Raw genomic sequence first — 20,188 nt, 5'->3', positions numbered from 1 at the left:
GAGTCATTAGAAGAATTTAGTGGAAGTCTGCCATTCATTTCTTCAACAAATATTTATTAAGCATCCTAATGTGCACGAGCTGCTGCTCTAGATGCTGCAATAAATCAGAAACAGAAAAACGTTATTTACTTCATATGGCTTGTAGTTTTCTGGATGGGGTGCAAAAATTAGATAGCCAATAGACCAATGCAGAGTAAACATCTCTTATGTACTAAAGTGATACATGGTACGGAGAAAAATAAGACAAGATCAAGTGGCTAGGGAGTTAATTCTATGGTGAGAGGTTGTTGCTGTTTTATGTATGATTGTGGGATATGACTGATATTGTTGCACCACTCTATGTGCTAAACGGAGGGGAGATTTTAGGGAGGCACGATTAGAAGCATGGAAACCAATTAGAAAGTCATTACAATAATGAAGGAAAGAGGTGAGTTTGGCTTTAACAACCTGGAGGTGGAGGTAGAGATGGCAAAAAATGGTGGGATTCTGGATTAATTTTAAAGGGATGTTAGCCAGCATGATGGGCAGCTGTGTTGCATATGAGGAAGGGACAAAAGAAGGAGTCAAATATGACTCCAAGACTTATGCCTCAGCAACTGAAACAATGGAATTGCCTGAGCTAGAGAACATTACATTGAAGGGTGGGTTGAGGAAGTGAAAGTGTAAGTTTAAGTCAGTGTAGCACATGGAAATTATGCTATAGAACGTTAGGCAGAAAGGGACTTAATAGGACAGTGGTTAAGTATATCGGAAGGGATTAAATAGTAAGTGCTAGATTGAGCCTCTAGGAATAACTCCTAAAACCATTGGGAGATTACCTAAATAAAGTTGCTGTTAGGAAATATTCTTTTCTCAAGCATCAGTGGAATAAAAATCCTACCTCTATTTCAACCAGCACGACCACGTCTAGATACCAAGGAAGCTGGAGAATGGACATCCCTAGATGCAAAGCAGTGATTAGGAAGCCAGATGGAGAAGCCATCGCCAGGGCTGCTGAACTTCCCACAGTATTCCACACTAATGAAGCTGAAGAAGAGCATATTTCAGGCAAGAATAACATGTTTTAATAACCCTCAGTGGAAACAGAAACAGCAAACAAAGGAGTAAAAAACGGCCTGAATTATCAAGACTTGTTTTGCACTCAGGCACCTAACAATCTCCAGCTTTTCACTTTCCCAACTAGAAAAAAAAATGATCGCATGAATTTGTAGGAATCAATGCAGACTATTTGCACCATGTGGTTGTCAAATGCAATGTAATATGGAATATTGGGAACATGTTAAATTTGTGGTGACTATTTGATACCCTTTGGAGATTTAAAATAGAGCTTACTGGGCTCCCCTGGTGGCACAGTGGTTGAGAGTCCGCCTGCCGATGCAGGGGACATGGGTTCGTGCCCCGGTCCGGGAAGATCCCACATGCGTGGAGCGGCTGGGCCCGTGAGCCGTGGCCGCTGAGCCTGCGCGTCCGGAGCCTGTGCTCTGCAACGGAAGAGGCCGCAGCGGTGACAGGCCCGTGTACCGCAAAAAAAAAAAAAAAAAAAATAGAGCTTACTGTACAAATCTGATAATCAAGAAATGGAAGAAATCGAGGAATATATTAGGGAAAAATAATTTATAGGTGATGTTGTGAGACAGGATAAAGTGATGGGAAAGAACAAACTTGGAGAAGAGACAAGCTGAGCCTCCCATTATTGTATTTCCCAAATGCTCAGACTGTTTTCACCTTATATTCTAATTAGTAATTGATTTTTAAACCATGTTCCCTAGTGCCACAATGCACAGAGGAAAAAAATACCAAACACAATAAAGAGAGCACATTTAACAAAGATAATACAGATATAAAACTGTTAAGATCAGAGAGAAAGCTGTCACCTCATACTAAAAATCTAAACATATTATTCAGGAGAAAATCAAAGTCTTCTATAGAAATCAATTCATATAAGTTACACTTTTAGTCAATTTGTTCATGGAGGGTATGATTTGATAAATATTTCTATATTAGTTATTTCTGTGTTACAAATTACCCCAAAATTTAGTGGTTTAAAATAACATTTATTTTCACTCACTTTCTGTGAGTTGGGAGCAACTTAGCTGGGTAGTTCTGGCCCAGAGTTTCTCATGAGATTGTAGTCAGGTTCTTGGTCAGGACTGTAGTCCTATCTGAAGGCACAAATGGGAAGGATGTTCTTACAAGCTGAGTCATGTCATTGATGGCAGTTCTCAGTTCCTTGATGGCTATTAGCTGGAAACTTCAGTTCCTTGATATACGAGGGTCTCCATATGGCTGCTCATAACATAGCAGCTTGTTTCCTCAGAGTGAATTATGCAATAGAAAGAGAAAACACCAACTTGTCCAAGAGAAAAACTGCAGTCCTTTATAACCTAATCTGGAGGGATATACATTATTTATCTCATTTCTATTGATCACACAGACATTCCTGGTACAATGGGGGAGGGGACCACGTAAAGGTGTAAATACCAAGAGTCAGGGAACAACAGGGATCCTCTTGGAGGCTGGCTGCTACAGTCAACCTTTTTTGACCTTGTGCAATTGTGGGAACTTGTTAAGCTGTCTAATAAGACTGTCATATTCAGTTTGATGTTTGCTAGAGTTTGAAGTAATCAGAGCAGTCACTTTGGAAGGGAAAATGGCTGTAAAATGGGAGAGATTAAGCACAAGCTGGAACCCATGAAAAAGGACTCAAACTTACACTAGTTCTTAGTGCCTCTAACATTGGTGGTCTCAGTATCCTCAGAAGCCCAGGCCCTTTCTCACAGAGCTAGGAACATACACTTGGTTCAACTTCATCCAAAGCTGAGGATGATCTCAGGGAAGATGGAATAGTTGTAGGCCTAGCTGCTGCCAGCATATAATGGACAATGTGTGTAGGCTACTAAATAGGTCTTGCTTCACTTCTGCCTTTCAAATCTCCCACAGGAATCTCTCTGGTGGACCATTCCAACAAAAACATGCAGAGAATGGAATTCTGGGAAATGTAGTTTGGTCCAGAAAAGTTATCACACTAAAAACCCACCACAGATCATAACAGAAGAAGCAACAACAGTAATTTGGAAAGCATACAGGAGATTCTAGGCTAAATAAGAATATTTTTTGTAGTCACGCCGATTAAGAGGTTTACCCTGTTTCCTTTTTAAGAAGCAATTTATAACAAATGTTCTTATTGCATGTTTTGTATTTCTTCTTATCATTAATTTTAGATTGTAATGTCTCTCTTTTTTGAGGTTTAATTGACATATTGCAGGTGTATAGGAATGATTTAATATTTGTATATATTATGAAATGATCACCACAAGTGTAGTTAACATCCATCACCAAACACGGTTACATTTCCTTTTTTTTCTAGTTGTCCCTTACTGATGCTGTCATGAGACCTCTACTGGATGTGTCTTGGACAATATCTTGGTTTGAATTGAGGAAATGCTGGGCGGTGGTTGTTGGGGGGATGGGGGTCTCTTCCCTACCAAGGACAAGTAACTAAGCACTTGACAGGCATAGCCACATTCCCAGCATCCTCATCCCCTGGAACAGAAACCCCACCCCCACCCCAAGAGCTCTGGACATGCACACAGCACATTTCCAAACTGACCTCTCCTTTACCATCTTGGAAGATGGGGGAGTTAGCTCTTGGTCACGTGAACATGGTACCTCAACCCTCCCCCCGACTCACCATAAGAAGAGAGAGAACTCAGCTGGGCAAGACACAAAGTGGCTCTCCTGTCCCGTAGTTCCTTCCTCAGCTCCAGTGGGCCAAACTCTTGCTACCCCAGGGCCCTCCAGGATGCTTAGTTGTATTGAGGTTTTTAAAAATATATATTATGTACTTTGAGACGATAATGTGTATGTGGCAGGGTGGCCCAGCCAGGGCTGAGGGAAGAGGACTGTCTATGTCATATATTCCCAGGCTGGGGGCCAGTGACAGCTCGATTCTCCTGCCTGTTTCCCAGTCCATCAGATCTCTTGGCCCTTTAGACAACATTCATGATTTTGTTTCGTGGGGTATTTTTTTTGAACCTTTATTCATTATTTTTCTTTATTATTACATGTATAATTTATATATTATATATTACATTAAGTTATTATAATATGGTGTTTGTTATACTATATAATGTGTATATATATATGTATATAATAATATATACATAATATTTAGACTATTGATGACACATATTTATCATTGATGACAAATATTTTCCTGAATTAAAGGTGTTTTTGTAGGTACTGTAATACACAGATGCCTGGAAGATGTGTATCATAACTCAGCATTACAGCCCATATTTCAATATCCACGGTGGGAATAAACAGGTAATCAAACCCTCATGTCCTCACCCCCAGCATTCGATTTTAACAAGGTTTATTTCTGTCCAAATGGGCAGTGTGTGATGTAGACTTTTAATTATTTTTATCCCTTAACTCTTTACAAAGTGATGTGAATATAAATATTCATATTTATTAATTTTGGTTTTTAAAGAAGAGCTAAAACAGGGATTATGATAGGGAGGCTCATGTATGTCTATGTGCTTCATTTTGTCTCTTTTAACTTTCCTAATGTATTTGGAGAGTTGAGACTGTGGGAGGATGACACCCCATAGCACTAAAACTATGAAATTGAATAGGTGGGTACAGCTGAGGGGGAAGAGTATGAGAAATCAAAAAAGGAATCCTCGGGCTTCCCTGGTGGTGCAGTGGTTGAGAGTCCGCCTGCCGATGCAGGGGACAAGGGTTTGTGCCCCGGTCCGGGAAGATCCCACATGCCGTGGAGTGGCTGGGCCCGTGAGCCATGGCCGCTGAGCCTGTCTGTCTGGAGCCTGTGCTCCACAACGGGAGAGGCCACAACAGTGAGAGGCCCGCGTACCGCAAAAAAAAAAAAAAAAGGAATCCTCAAGTTAAAGTCACCTTCGTTTTATTCTCTTAGAGTGTCTACACTGTCTAAAGCTTTGAATAAGTGTAGAGGAGAAAGGGAAAGCATATGAAATAAATTATACAGTAACTTAAATGTTCAAGTACAGACTAATGGTATCATGGTATCATAAACTTCTTTTACTATCATTTCCCTCTATGAAAAGTCAGTCGCTATTTTACATATCTTCCACTTCCTTGTGTAGAAATATTCCAGATCAATGGGCATAATTCACGGTCAAATGAGAAACTGCAAAGTACCTTTCTGTTAGATAACTTTCTTCTTAATGTTTTCTTATGGGTTCTATATTCCAACTGCACACAGAGAATTAAAACATTCATTATAGGTGTCAGTTAACATTTTATTTTGGCTACTAAAGACATTTGTAAAGAAAAAGATCCCTGAAATATGCCTGAAATAATTGGCTTGACACATCAGAGAAAAGTATGGGCCTTAGAAATATGTCTGAATTAGGCATCATTCGATGTGTTAATCCTAATTGGTTCACCTCCTGCTGCTACTTACAGGCTTCAGAGTTTCCTAGATTTCAGCAACTTTTTAAAAAGTTTAAAAGGGTTTTCAAATGTAAATATTCTTCTTTACTTGGCAACTTGTTTCTGGGAGAAACACGCTCACATTTCAGGTTTAGCACAATAAGGAGAAAGAGCGAGAGCATCTCTGAAAGAATAATTATCAGACAACTCTGTGTAAAAGGTGTTATCCTGTTACCATACACATGGAGCAGGATGGATAATATCCTTCCTGTTTTCCTTTTATGGCTGCAAAGAGCATACTGTATTTTATTTCTTTCCTGTATATTACGAAATATTCCAAATGTACATAAAGAATTAAGCACTATATAAGAATAACATTCTTTACAGTCTTTTTATATAATTCTATGATATGGAGAATTGTAACAGATAAAAATTGGGCTTGAAATGAGAAGGGTGAAGATAGGTAGAGCGTAAAAGACAAAATGCTAAGTTCATGCAATTTCTTTGGCATATTTTACATTTGCTCTGAGTATCTATGGAATATCTGTGAATGAACATACCTAAGAATATCAGAAGTTTATTTAAAATATATTCTGTTGCCTGAATGCAACCATCTTGAAATAGACCAAAGAAAAAGAAAGAAGCCTGTCTATCATTTCTTGAAAGAGGCAAATCTACTCATCCTTATTTAGGCAGATTCAATATTTCTTTAATGTATGCTTCCTGCAAGCACATAATATTGAATAAATTAGCCTCTATCCCTGATGAGGATGTATCACTCTACAGGACCATATAAAACATATCTCAGTACACCATGTCTTGGTGCTCCTAAATCTAATTCCACTTATATTTGACATATTCTGGTTACCTACAAAAATACTGTGCTCAGTTCTTTGTTCCTATTTTCTTTATTATTCAGCATTTGCTACTATGGTCTATTAAATGTTGGAAATGTAAAATATAAATACAAAGTTTTTCTAAGAGCTAATCTAGATTCTGACAAGAGTCCACATTAGTTATGGTTTCATCCTCAGGGTTGTAGGAAATCAGTAATTTGTAACCTCCCCATTCATGAACCTATTTTATTCTATGCAACACTCATCAATTTGCATCTGATGCTTTAATCACTTATGTTTTTCTACTATCATTCTATGGACTCCAGTTCTATAAGCCAAAGACATGGCAAAGGCCTCCTTGGAGGAATTACCTTAACTAATTCCTTCTAAATTGATTTTTACTGTCCAGATTCTCAGTTAACAGGCCAAGTGGCTGTCTAGCTTGCTTTAACTGCTGACTATCCAAAATGATTCTAAATAAGATGCAATAATTATGGACTCAATGCCTTGGATAGAAGCTAGGTTGGGCCACCCCCTAAATAGATCAGGCTAGTTCATGCTAATATTATCTAAATTGATCTTAAAGAGCAAAGTACCAGGGTTTCCACTGTTACTGTTTTTTTCTATGCTGACTATAGGCAGTTCTCTCACAAACCATGTAGCTCTACCATCCTTGGCTGTAGGATTCAATATGCCTTTCTCTGCAATGTGTGATACATGTGAGAAGTTGGCTACAGATTAAAGAGGTACAGGCAATAGCAATTGCAATAGAGGAAATGACTTAAGAACAGGCAAAACATCCTCTTTTGATTGTTTTCCTCTTAGAAAGTTAACATATAAATACATTTCACATTTCTAAAAAAACAGAACAAAACAAAAAACAAATAGAGATATTTATAATAAAAGCTAACAAGCTCTGTTATTTACTATCCCTCAGAAATGTTCACAAACTTTACTTTGATCTAGCAAAGAACAAAGGCATTAGTAAATAAGCACTGAAATGTGAAAAGCACATGAAGTTGATGGTCTCATAGCCTGGATAATAGTGATCATTTCCTTGTCAATTTCCTCAGAGCCTCTCCTTGATAGTCTGTGAAATCTCTGCAGGTAAATTCAGTTTTAACATTAGCTCTGTTCCTGGATCTTCAGCATCACCAGTCCCCCAGTATGCCTTGAAAACACACACACACACACACACACACACACACACACACACACACACACACAATGGCTAAGATCATTCAAAACATATCAAGCATAGACATAGAAACTGAGAGTCTCTTATGATGCAGATGGGCTCATGTGCTTACTTAAGATCATCAGTAAAATTCCAAGACTTTACTTGGGGTGGAAAAAGGTTAACAATTATATCAGTTATTTTGTATAAAATCAGTAACCATGACTTCAAGCAGAAAGTTTAAAGATTCTCAATTTAGAGAATAATTCTCCATTTCAGACAAGCTTAAAAAATGATATGACTGTTAGAAGTACCATTTTAAAAGTTGAAAACAGTAACTCGAGAACTTTAAGTCCAATCCAGTAGCCACTAGCTATGGGTGTCTTTAAATTTATCTTTTAAATAAAATTAAAAACTTAATTCCTCTGTCACACTAGTCACATTTCAACTGTTCAATATTTACATGTAACTAGTGGCTACATATAGGAGAGCAGAGGTATAGAACATTTCCATCATCACAAAAAGTTCCATTGGACAGCATTGCTCTAGAAAATTAATTTAAAAAAAGCAAACATAGAGCCAAATCTTCCAAATACCTAGCATCAGGACTATGAAGTTGTAAGCCCGAGAGTGGAACAGAGTGAAATATCAGTTCTAAAATCTAATTATTAGATGTTTAGGCTGAACAGCTGAGATGCTCAAAGCTGGTATAGCTGGAAGTTTCCTTGTGGTATTAGTTCATGGTTTGTGTTCCTACTGTCTTTGGCACCAACATCCTTGAGAGGGAGACTAAATATCCCACAGTAAGCAAGTGGCATTTCTTATCATTTGTGAACTCAGGAAGAAAGAGAGAAGAGAATAAAAGCTTTGCAACACCCCATCAAAAAGCCTAACATAATAAATTATTTGGTAGCATAATAAAAATGTAATTTTTTCACGTAACTAGCAGTAGAAGCACTGGAAATATAGAATCTGTTTAAGAAGACAGTAGTCATTTTATGAGAACCAATAAAGACAATTTGTAGAACCACGTAAAGAAGAAAAAGGATTGAAACAGGTCTGGAAAACTATGTAATAACAAACTGCTAACATATATTGAGATCTTACAATGTCCTATGTCATTTACCTTTTACAATGATCTTCAAAATAGGCACAATTATTGTTTGCATTTTAAAGGGGAGAAAGTAAATATTAAAATTAAGTAACTTGCCCAATATAAAATAGTTAAAGAGTGGGATTAAAAGCCAAATATGACTCCAGAGAAATGACTAATGTCCCAATTTTGCTCACAATAAAATCTTTGCTACCAATTATTGCACTATACTGAGAATAATTGCTCAGATATAAGCTATACAGCTCTGAGATTTATTCAGCTTTATTCATCTGTATATATACATAATCATTAGTGTGCTCTGGACTTCATGTGTGAGATTATTTGATCTCTTTTTGTGAACCAAAATATGGTTTTTTGTGGGGATTTTTTGCGGTACGCGGGCCTCTCACTGCTGTGGCCTCTCCCGTTGCGGAGCACAGGCTCCGGACGCGCAGGCTCAGTGGCCATGGCTCACGGGCCCAGCCGCTCCGTGGCACGTGGGACCTTCCCGGACCGGGGCACGAATCTGTGTCCCCTGCATTGGCAGGTGAACTCTCAACCACTGCGCCACCAGGGAAACCCCCAAATATGGTATTTTCAGGACTTTCTAAAATCTCAGAACTTCAAAAATTCTAAATTTTCTCATCCATGAATTAATTAATCTACCATAGTGGTTTACAGAACCCAGTCCTTATCATTTTATTTGAATTATCTAACATTAAGATGTTTTTGTCTTAATTTTTGCTTACTATTCCAACATCATACAAACATATTCTACCATTTTAAAAGTAACTACAGAAATCCAAAGCATCTTCCTCATTCTTATGCACCCTTTTTCAATTCCTTTAGAGCCAATTGTTTTAACCTCTTTATTAAGTATGACTGACATACAAAAAGTTGTACATATTTAATGTGTACAACTTGATGAGTTTGGAGATAAACTAAACCATCACCACAATCTATGCCATAAACATGTCCATCACTTCCAAAAGTTTCCTCACACCCTCTTTACTTGTTATTTTGTGATAAGAACACTGAGCGTAAGATCTATCCTCTTAGAAATGTTTTTTTAGGTACACAATACCGTAATGTGAACCTTAAGAACTAGGCTGTGCAGCAGACCTCTAGGACTTACTCATCTTGCGTAACTGAAACTTGGTATTAGTCAAAAGGTGGAGGCAATTTTCTTGAAAGTGTTGCTGGTGTTTTTCTCACTGCTATTCACTCCTTAATCCACAGCAGCATGGCTTCCAGTCCACATGCTATGAAATGCACTTTGTCCAAACTACTAATAATAGCATACATGTAAAAAAAAGTGACCTAATGTTATGTCACCTAATATTAGACATTATATTATGTTGCTCTTTTATGAAACTCTTTTCTCCATTAGGTTCAGTGATATAAATGATCAATTAAATATTCCAGGGCACTTGATTTCCAAAGTAATGCATCTCACAATTTTAATAATAAAATCTGACCCTCTCATGATTGTCTTTATGTCACAATTCATTTACCATGAACTCACACAAGGTTTTGAATCGACCTTTACTTTTCTCCTTCTCCCTGTAATTCCTCATATATACTCATTTTCTGAGTATCATCAATGTTATGTCTATAATATCTGAAGAATTTGTGCCCTTTCGTCTTCTCTCTGTTGCAGTCTAGTTAGTTATGTTTATAAATAAATTTAGACTAGATTATTGAACTTCTTCACATCCAACATATTCCACACATCTACCAGAATTTTCTTAAACAACATTATAAATGTGCCACTCATTTGCTTAAAATATTTTGCTAATATGTCCATTAGTTTCAGGATAAATCTAAGTGATCAACTTGACATTTAAGACACTTTATAAATTGGCCCAAGTCTACTCAATTCATTAAGATTTCTGTCTTGGGCTTCCCTGGTGGCGCAGTGGTTGAGAGTCAGCCTGCCGATGCAGGGGACACGGGTTCGTGCCCCGGTCCGGGAAGATCCCACATGCCGTGGAGCGGCTGGGCCCGTGAGCCATGGCCGCTGAGCCTGTGCGTCCGGAGAAAAAGATTTCTGTCTTGATATTACACCAGTAACCTAGTATCCATGATCTACACGCACTGAATTATTTACACTTCCTAATACTGGCAATGCTTGACCTCTCCATTCTGCTCTTGATGTAATTTGTTTTCTGTCTTCCTGGGATTTCTCTTCTTCCTCATCTTGTTTATTTGTTAAACATTTATTGGTGCAAAATGCTATTCAGATTTGACTTGTCTAGGAGGCCTACAAGCTTTCTAATTTGAATCAAGAAATGTCCATGAGTATTTCCAGTTTAACTGTATTATTTGCTTATTTCTGCCATGATACTTACTCAATATATTGAATTCACTTCTTAACCACCCATCTCCTTAGATAGACCAGTATCGGGACAAGAAATGTATATTAATTGGTCTTGATATCAAACAAATTCAATATGTGAGATATTTTGAGTTTAATATTATTTGGGCAATTGTGTAAACTGGTTTCTTGAGCATGTGTGTACAAGTTGGGATGAAATTAGAGCAGAAATGTATAGCTTTCTAAAGAGTAATTTGAGAAAAACAATGACTTAAAATTTAAAGCTAATTATCCTACTTAAGAAGATTAAAAAAAAAATAGCAAAATAAACCCAAAGATGTGTTAAGAGGATTTAATAAAAACAAAATCTGAAATCAGTGAATTTGGGAAACAAAATATAACAGAAAGGATGAACCAAGATAAATTTATTCTTAGAAAGAGCTAACCAAAAAATATATTTCTGATTAGCCTTAACAAGAAGAGGAGAAAGGGCAGAAATAATGTTAAGAATGAAAAGTTAATATAGTTACATATAAAGAAGAGACTTTGAAACAAAATACTGTAAAGGTAATGCCAGTAAATTAGAAAATCCTAAAAAAACCTTAACCTACCAAATTTGGCTCAAAGAGAAAGAAAAAGCATAATTACTCCCTTAAACCAATAAATTAATGCAATTAAGCAGTTGTTACAATTTTTTCCCAAAGAAAATTTTGACACCATATGATTATCTATGCAAGTTCTAGCTAAATGGCAAGAAACATATTATTCCTATCTTATAGAAACTTTTCCAGAAACATTTAAAAAAAATATTTCTAATAGGAAAATAAGGAATACTGTCCAACCCATGCACTAAAGACAGCATAAGTTTGATCCTAAAACAAACAAGAGTAATATGAGAAAGGAAAATTAAATTCTATGTTGCTTATTAATATGACTATAAAGGCTAAAAACATATTAGGGAACCAAATGCACACATACAATGTTAGGTTTTTTCTTGTCAATAAAAGATAACTCAATAAATTTCAAAAAATATTGTCATTCACTTCTTTAAGAAAAAAGTCATATTATCTCAATAGATACAGATAGAATATTTGATAGCATTCAACATAATTGTATGACAAAAATTCTTTGTAAATTAAGAATTAAGAAGAATTTTCTTTACCCAATAAATGGCAACAAAAATAGACCTACTAAAAACATCATCCAAAACTATAAAATGATGGACTCATTCTCCTTAAAATCAGGAAAAAGCAAAAGAAATTCATAATCACCAAGTCCATTTAACATGCTGGATAATAAAATAAGTGCAGTAAATTAAGAGAAAACAGGCTAGAAAGTGAAAAAAACTCGTAACTTGAAGATTGTTTACCTAAATAGGTCAAAATAAACTATGAGAAACAATAGAAAAGTTTAAGAAGGTAGTAAGAGGTCAATATTCAAAACTCTTTTCCTTGAGCTTATCTAGTATTATCTTTCTCCTCCCCATTCTTTTCCAGTCATATTTGCCTCCCTCCTATCCCACAAATGTGCTAAGCCCATTCCCACATCAACATCTTTGTATAACTTTTGACTTCATCTTGGTATGCTCTAGATTTTACATGGTTCCTGTTCCTGCTTCCACTCTCTACAGGTCTTTACTAAAATACCTCCTTCTCAATGAAGTCTCCCTGGTCATCCTACCTACCATGGCTGCCCTGACTCTACCATCTATTGGGAGACAATTCTCCATGGGCTTTTCATGTCTCTTTGCAAGTTGTGACAGGGGCACAAAGTGATTTTGTTCCAGACTACTTTTGCAAGTAGTAGCAAAACTACTTTTGCTGTTCACTGTATAGTGAACAGCCTTGGAAGATACAGTGTCTCCTTTCAGAGTGAAGGACAGATTTGCTTACAGCCTTGGAGGATATATGATTCACTAAGAAATAAAATGCAGAAATACATACACTACCTCTATTAATGAATTTTACATGCATAGTATCTACCTTAGTTACATCTCTCTCAAATGTTGCTATCCTGCCTTATACACCAGGCTGTGAATTTGACTCTACTATTTTCTCTGGGTTTCACATACCTTTTCCCACTTTGGACGTGGCATTACACATCTCATATGGCTTCACTTCTTGACCTACTCTGTTTCTCACTGAGATTTATTTCTTTTCCCCCTTCCTAACTCCAAACTCTGAATTAAAATTACCCACCCATTAATGGGCAGAGTAGAACAATCACAGGCTTACCCTAGCCCTATAAGTGTTGATGGCCTATATAATAGCAAAGAGGGAAAGCTTGTACACCTTGAAGATAGAAAGATTCTCGAAAGAGGAAAAGGGCATGTATAATGGACACCACCAAAATTTACTATCTAGATAATTCAATTATGGCAAGTATTGAAGTGTATGTGAAAGGGAAGGAAAAAGATCCCATGAAACCCAGAGACCAAGAGGATGGTGAGTCTTCAATGTGGCATTGGAGTTAGTGTTTGAATATGCTTTATTTACCATTACATGTTTTAAGACTGTGGATGATATAAACACTGCCTGTTCTTCTTAGCATCTGCAACAACATCCATCCTAGAAATTATTTTACTCAGTTTATTTGTACAACATGCACTTAGCAAAGAATGGGTGGTTTGATCAATTAATTTTGAACATAATTATCAATTTTATATGATTTTTACTCAAAACTACATTTGCTTACCCCTTAAATTTAATTTGGATAACTTTAATTTTAACTAAAAATTTTTGTCCTATCATATTTATTCAGATTCTTGAAGTATAATTAAATGCACATGGAGTTGATTTAGTTTGGATCTTTTGTCCCAACATCTTTTCTCAATTTTAATCTGGCATATATTTATCAGTGGAACTTTCAAACCTTAAATTAGATTTAGTTTACATGCAATTCTTAGGAATGTTATTGAATTCCCAATTTTAGTCTTAACTTTTATATGCTGAAACTTTCTGATAACATGTGAGGTGTTTGTAAAACTTTCAATCCATATATATTTTCTTGATGCTTTGATAAAATAATATATATCATCTAGTTTAAAACTATTTTTTAGTTCATTTTCATTCAGATGATAAAAACTTTCAAGAGTTTTAGCTTATTTAAGATAAGTTTGTTTAGAACATGTGTCAATTGACTTTTCTTGCTCTCCATAGCAGGTAGATATAGCACTGTTTAAAAAGAAGGGAAAATATATTAATAAATCATCTAATATTAAACAACGTGACAGTACTTATGAATTCAGTTGTTAAAATGGACAGAGTCAATATCTGAGGGCAGAGATTACCAGGATAATGACTCTCATTATTAGATATCAATTATAAATTAAGCTCACTGGTCAGAGAGAGTGTTAAAATCTCAGGGCTATGAGACTCAAGAAATTCTAAATGGGAACAATAAGATTATGTTTAATATATTTATAAATATTCTATCTTCCAAGAAATAGATGGATTGAAGTAAGTACTACTAGGATTTAACCTCAAATAATGTATTCTGTAATGATTCAAATGTTTACTGTAGGTCTGAACTTTAGAGTACTATTCCTAATTAGTTTCTCCATTTTACACATTCATGAAATTCATATTCAGAAACTGTTATTAAAAGTACCAGCTACACATAATCTGAAGTCTGAGCTTCAAACCCGTACATACACCTGAGGGTTTATTTAATGTCATATGAGTTTAGAGCAGTAAAATAAATTTCAGTAATCATGATTGTTATTAACTCCAAACATATCTGATTAGAAGTCCCATTATATAGTGTCTCTGCAATCACTGTTCAGTGAAGGAATGCTCGTTCAATGTAGGCAGGATGTTTGTGTTTCACTACTATATAACCAAAAACTAATACAGCATTGCAGTAAGGTATATACTAAGACATACCTGAATGAATTGGTGAAAAAAGGAAAATTGAGAGTGAAGCTATCAAAAGAGTTTCAACTATTCTATTGGAAAAGAGAAAAATCACCCTTAACCATTGTATTTTTTGTATTAAATATATCTATATTCATGTAACACTGCTGCACTTAATGGTTTGAGAGAATGGTTTTGAACTCAAAGACATCAAACTTTAACATGTCACTCTCTACATGACCTATGCACTCTGGTATTATCCAAACTAGGAGTGAAAAATTGAATTATATATTGTTTTTGTATTGGACCTTCTTATTTATTCAACATAAAAATAATTTCATTTTATCTCTAAGGCAAACAGTTTTATGCAAACTGTATATTTATTTCCATTTTTGGACTTACAGATTTAAATACTGACTTTGATAAATATTGACTTAGAAAATTAATATTTACATATGATATTGGGGTATGTTCAGCATTATATAAACACTTAATTGCAGTACAGCTTGTTTAGAATTAGACGATTGAGAGGATATTTTATAAAATAATGGAACTTCTCATCTTAGGTGTCAGCAAGTTAGCATCTCTGATTCCTTCTCTTTTACTGAATATGCTTTAGAATCACAGAAAGAAATGGAAAGATGTAGTAATCCTGGGCACCGAGACTGCTGACCAATATTCCCATGACAGAACCTTGGAGAAATTTTCAGAAACTAAATTATTGATGACGCTGTATAAAAGAAAAGCAGAACCATGTAAGGAAGAAACTGGACATCCCTACCCCACTGTCCCTATTCCCAGAAAAACAAAGAAATGACCATTCTTACCCAATTGGTCCTATTCTCTGAGAATAACAATGTCATTTCTAATATTCTTTTTCTTTTATATAGACAACAGCTCTCATTAATCCCTCTTTACATAGCCATAGATTAGCAATTACCCACCACATCTAGATGTAATCTAAACATAGCTAATTTTATATAAATTCAAATGCACAAATATATATTGAACATTACCTATGTGTTGTGATCATAAAACAATAGGCTTTACCCATAGGAAAATGATAGCTGTGTTAACATAACACAGAGATATATGTGTGGCTTTTCTACTACTCTTTCTAATGAATTCCTGGGAGAGATATGGGTGATTTTTACCAAAAATACTAACTGAATTATAATATAAATAAACGGATAAATAAGTAAATAGAAGAACACTCAATATGGTAGGTTGTGGTAAGGATGAGGGTATGTAAACAGTAATGAGAAGCAAACATGTTTTAATTACTGAGTTGGCCAAAATGTCTTACTTAATTTTACAAAAAATACTGTAAATTATTACAGTAATAATTAATGGTGTTAAAATACTGAAAATTAATAAAGAATGGGATTTTAATAAACCTCAGTCCTAAGATTAACATTCAAATATTTCTTTAAGTCAGTTAAGTATTTAGGAACAGTGTGTCCACTGAAGTTTACCTTTCAAGAGAATTTCTCTTAACATAAAGTCAAAGGATTCTCCAGATTTTACCACTGAATAGTGTTATTCAGTTTTGTTTTTCCTTGAAGAGAGTATGTGATTTTGAAAGGACAAAGATAATTTTTCTACATTACATGAGAAAATATATTACTTGAACACTTAAAAGAGGTTTTATATGATACTTTCTAATTATTGACATTTTAAAAACATCTCTAGTAATTCTGTTCACAATATAATTTCCATTTTTTCAATAAAAATACTTTAGGAATGGCATTCAAAAAGTCAATTAACTGTAGTCTACACTAAATTCAGACTACTTATTGATGCTTACTTGACACCTCTTTGCTATTACATCTGTAGATGATGTGTAACTTTTTGGTTTCACTGAGATACATTATAATATGTTTTGACATCTGACTTCTAGTAAGAATTCTCTTTCCTTTTCCAAGCAAGATAAACAAAATGGAAACATGGCAAGATAAAACAAAAATATAGAATCTTATAATATCATCCAAAATAGAGGCTCAAAACACCATTTTTCTTAGTTGTCTTTTCAATGCTTTTTTACTTTGTAATAAAGCATTAAATACACCTGAAATATATATAGTTTTCTTTATTATCATATCTGATAAAATAATAACCTTATTTCTTTCACAGATAATGTGTCTATTGTAAAAGAGGAAATATCCTCTGTGTTACCTTGTCAGTGTTTCAAACTAAACGTTAACAACAATCCATTTTCTTTACCTGAGAGAGAAAATGCCATTTTGCTAGAATGTACAATGGTACAATGATGCTACAATGATAATACAACATGTTTAATTGTCTTTAATGAAAAGCCAACAATATTATTGGAGTATAAAATTGAGAGAATTTGTCTGTATGTATGCCATTTGAGCCTGTAATAAAGGAAAGATTTCAAAAATGTGAGACAATAAGTAGACTGTATTGTTGAAGTGATGAAAAACTGAAAAATTCAGTGGAGTGTCCAAAACTGCCAGCTGGAAAGGAGACAGAAGAATATCAACAGCCTGCATTCAGAAGGAATCCTGATGTGTTGATGTAATAGCCTGATGATGAGATGATTTGCCTGCCACAATTTACAAAGAACTCTTTGACTCTTTGAAGTGGGATGCTTTGGAGATCACATAAACATGGCCTAACATAAAAATTGTGTCTTTAGGTGTATTGTATTTTCTCTATAAACATGAATTCAAATAAATCAGTTACCAAGTTTTATGTATTTATTTTACGTATTAGAATTGAAGATTGTTTAGTATCTGCTACTTGCTCTGCATTCAAATCAAAGTGCACTTAGAAACACCCTTTGGGAAAACAACAATAACTCAAAACTGAGTAGCAACCCTGTCTAGACTCAAGTAAATACATTGTCACCCAATTTCATGAATGGATAATAGAGTACTTGTTAGAAGCATGTGATAGACACATCAGAGTATAACCTTGCCAGAACTGGAAAATGTAGACATAGCTGCCTCGAATCCTTTGAGGAACTCAGTGAAATGTGAAAAAAAGTGGAATGAGAGAGAAATAAAGAAGAAAAAGAATATAAATTTCAAAATGAGAGAAGTTAGAAAATAATTAAGCCAAAATTATAAGATGTGACATATCCTCAAACTCTCTCAACGTAGTATGTGATACACATTAGTGTCCTGACCAATTATCCAATAAACCTAAGTGAAGATCTGCCATTACAATCCTGGCTCAGCCATGGACCAGCTGTGTGACACTGAACACGTTCCTAACATCTCAATATTGAACGACTAGTACATGTCAGGCCACAACACCAAGGGTACAGTAGTAAACAAGAGCAGGATAGTTCTAATGCTTATGTACTTTACATATCTTTGCGGAAAGATCAACAACAAACAAAAACTTACAATGAAATAATTCCAGCGAATGCTAAATTCTGTAAATAAGAACAAAACTGGGTTGGCAGGGGGAAGAAGGGTAGTTTATTATCTGATTAAATGTTGTGTATCAGTTGTAATAAAGTGGGAATATGAATCAAAGTATCTCCAGAAGGGTCAATATTCTCCCAACAGCCATTTCAGGTATGCCAAAATGTCTGAGTAGTAAGAAAATGTGATTCACTCCTGACTTCACACTCTCTCGATTTTAATTCCCCTCTAATAACTGAAATAATTTGAACCAATTTCAAAAAATTACTTGCTATTAATATAGGTTATCATTAATATATTTTAAGTAATATTATTATTAATATTAATGGTATCAAGCACCACAAATACTCTGGAATTTTCCCTTTGCAAACAGCTCCAATTCTGTTTTGACCACCAACCTAAATGCTGCTTTCCCCATGGTGTTCCTCTTGCAAAACAGCTCCAAGATGATAGACTATGAAATACAGAGTGTGCAGTGTATTGAATTATTTTAAATTCTCCAAAGAAATCGATTTTAGCATTTGCATCAATCACATTAGAAAATATTTAATAAATGATATTATCTATTTTATTCTAAGGGAAGAATGGAATGAGGGTAACATAATTCTGCTTATGGAAGTGAAAAGTGATATAATGGCCTTAAACACAGTGGAAATAAAATTAAAATACAGTGTATTGTATCCTTGTCACTTTAATTGTGATAATCTATCTAAAATGGTTATGCCTGACCCATACTAGTGTGCAATGATATGTTAGCCATTATTTTTACTAAAATACATTATATCTATTAGAGTTTATTTTAGGTGACCATTATTAGTTTATGTTTTCTACATTAAAAGTTCTGGTTTTTGGAGGTATATGTTATATGTAAATAAGTGATAATTAGAACAAGATGTACACTTGCCATAGTGACTTCCATCCCAGCATAAAACTCACTTTCTTTGAGAAATGTCTTTTTTATCAGTTCTAAATTTCTGTGTCACTTTTCTGGCATAGAAAACAAGTGGAATAATCTATTTCACCTCTTTTTCCAAATTGAGTATGAAGGGATTTGACTATTTTATAATTACCTCTAAAGTTCGGTCTGAATCTAATATTCTTTAGTTAACCTATCACTCAAACAGTAAAAATATTGGAAAAAAGCATTCTTAGAAAGGTCAGAGTATTTCTCCATATGTAAGTGATCCAGTATCACTTGTTTTGTTATACATTAAAACAAAATGCAATAATGGGATAGTATCAGGGTGACTGAGTGGAGGCCTTTATAAGGCCATAGATTTGTAGAATATTTGAACTGTGCCATAGGGATAGTTTAATCCTCGATATGAAAAGGTATTTCCTACTCTCTCTATTTAAACATGGCTCAAAGAAAAATTGGAGGAGCGCCTACCCAAGATGAAGGACATGCTTCTGACCAAGCAGAGATTGGGACTGATTCCCACTGTGCTGGGACTGATTCCTCCAAATGACAAGGGGCACTTTCACTGTCATTGGTTATTGACCATCATGTGTGGTTAGAAATAAAAGTTTCATCTACAATGGGATACTTGTTCCTACAATGATGCTTGTGGGAAACGTCATCTCTATGGCTAATCTTGGAAACTCTTTTTGATATTATTTACAAGACAATCACTTTGAAGCTTTGTAAAAGTTCTATTTATTGATATGTTCTATTATTCAGTTTCTTGTACTCAGGGACTAAATTGTGCTAAGCCCTGAGATTTTAGAATAATAATATCTGATTCTTGCACTTAAGAAATTTCGATGTTCCTAGAAAAAGCAGATCAAATACACATACAGTGTAATAATGATAAAATTGAAGAATGTACATATCTCAGTGATTATGTAAAAGAAATAGCAGTTGACTAGATCCAAGAATGATGAAAATTTTTCAGTAACCAGATATTACCAATGAGTCTCACAGGACAAACCGGAGTTTACATGAGAAAGGGGAAAATGGAGTGTTATTTGAAGATCAGGATAGGGGTGAGAACAGTGGCCTGGTAGAGATTTCAGACAAAAGAAAGATCAGATGCGTAAGGCCATATGGCCAGTACAGGGAGCCTCAGAAAGTGCCCACTAGTTGATAAAAATTCAGTAC

This window comes from Phocoena phocoena, chromosome 18 (assembly GCF_963924675.1).
Source record: "Phocoena phocoena chromosome 18, mPhoPho1.1, whole genome shotgun sequence".
NCBI classification, from domain to species: domain Eukaryota; kingdom Metazoa; phylum Chordata; class Mammalia; order Artiodactyla; family Phocoenidae; genus Phocoena; species Phocoena phocoena.
The sequence above is the reverse complement of the archived record's forward strand: the minus strand, read 5'-3'. Positions refer to the sequence as shown.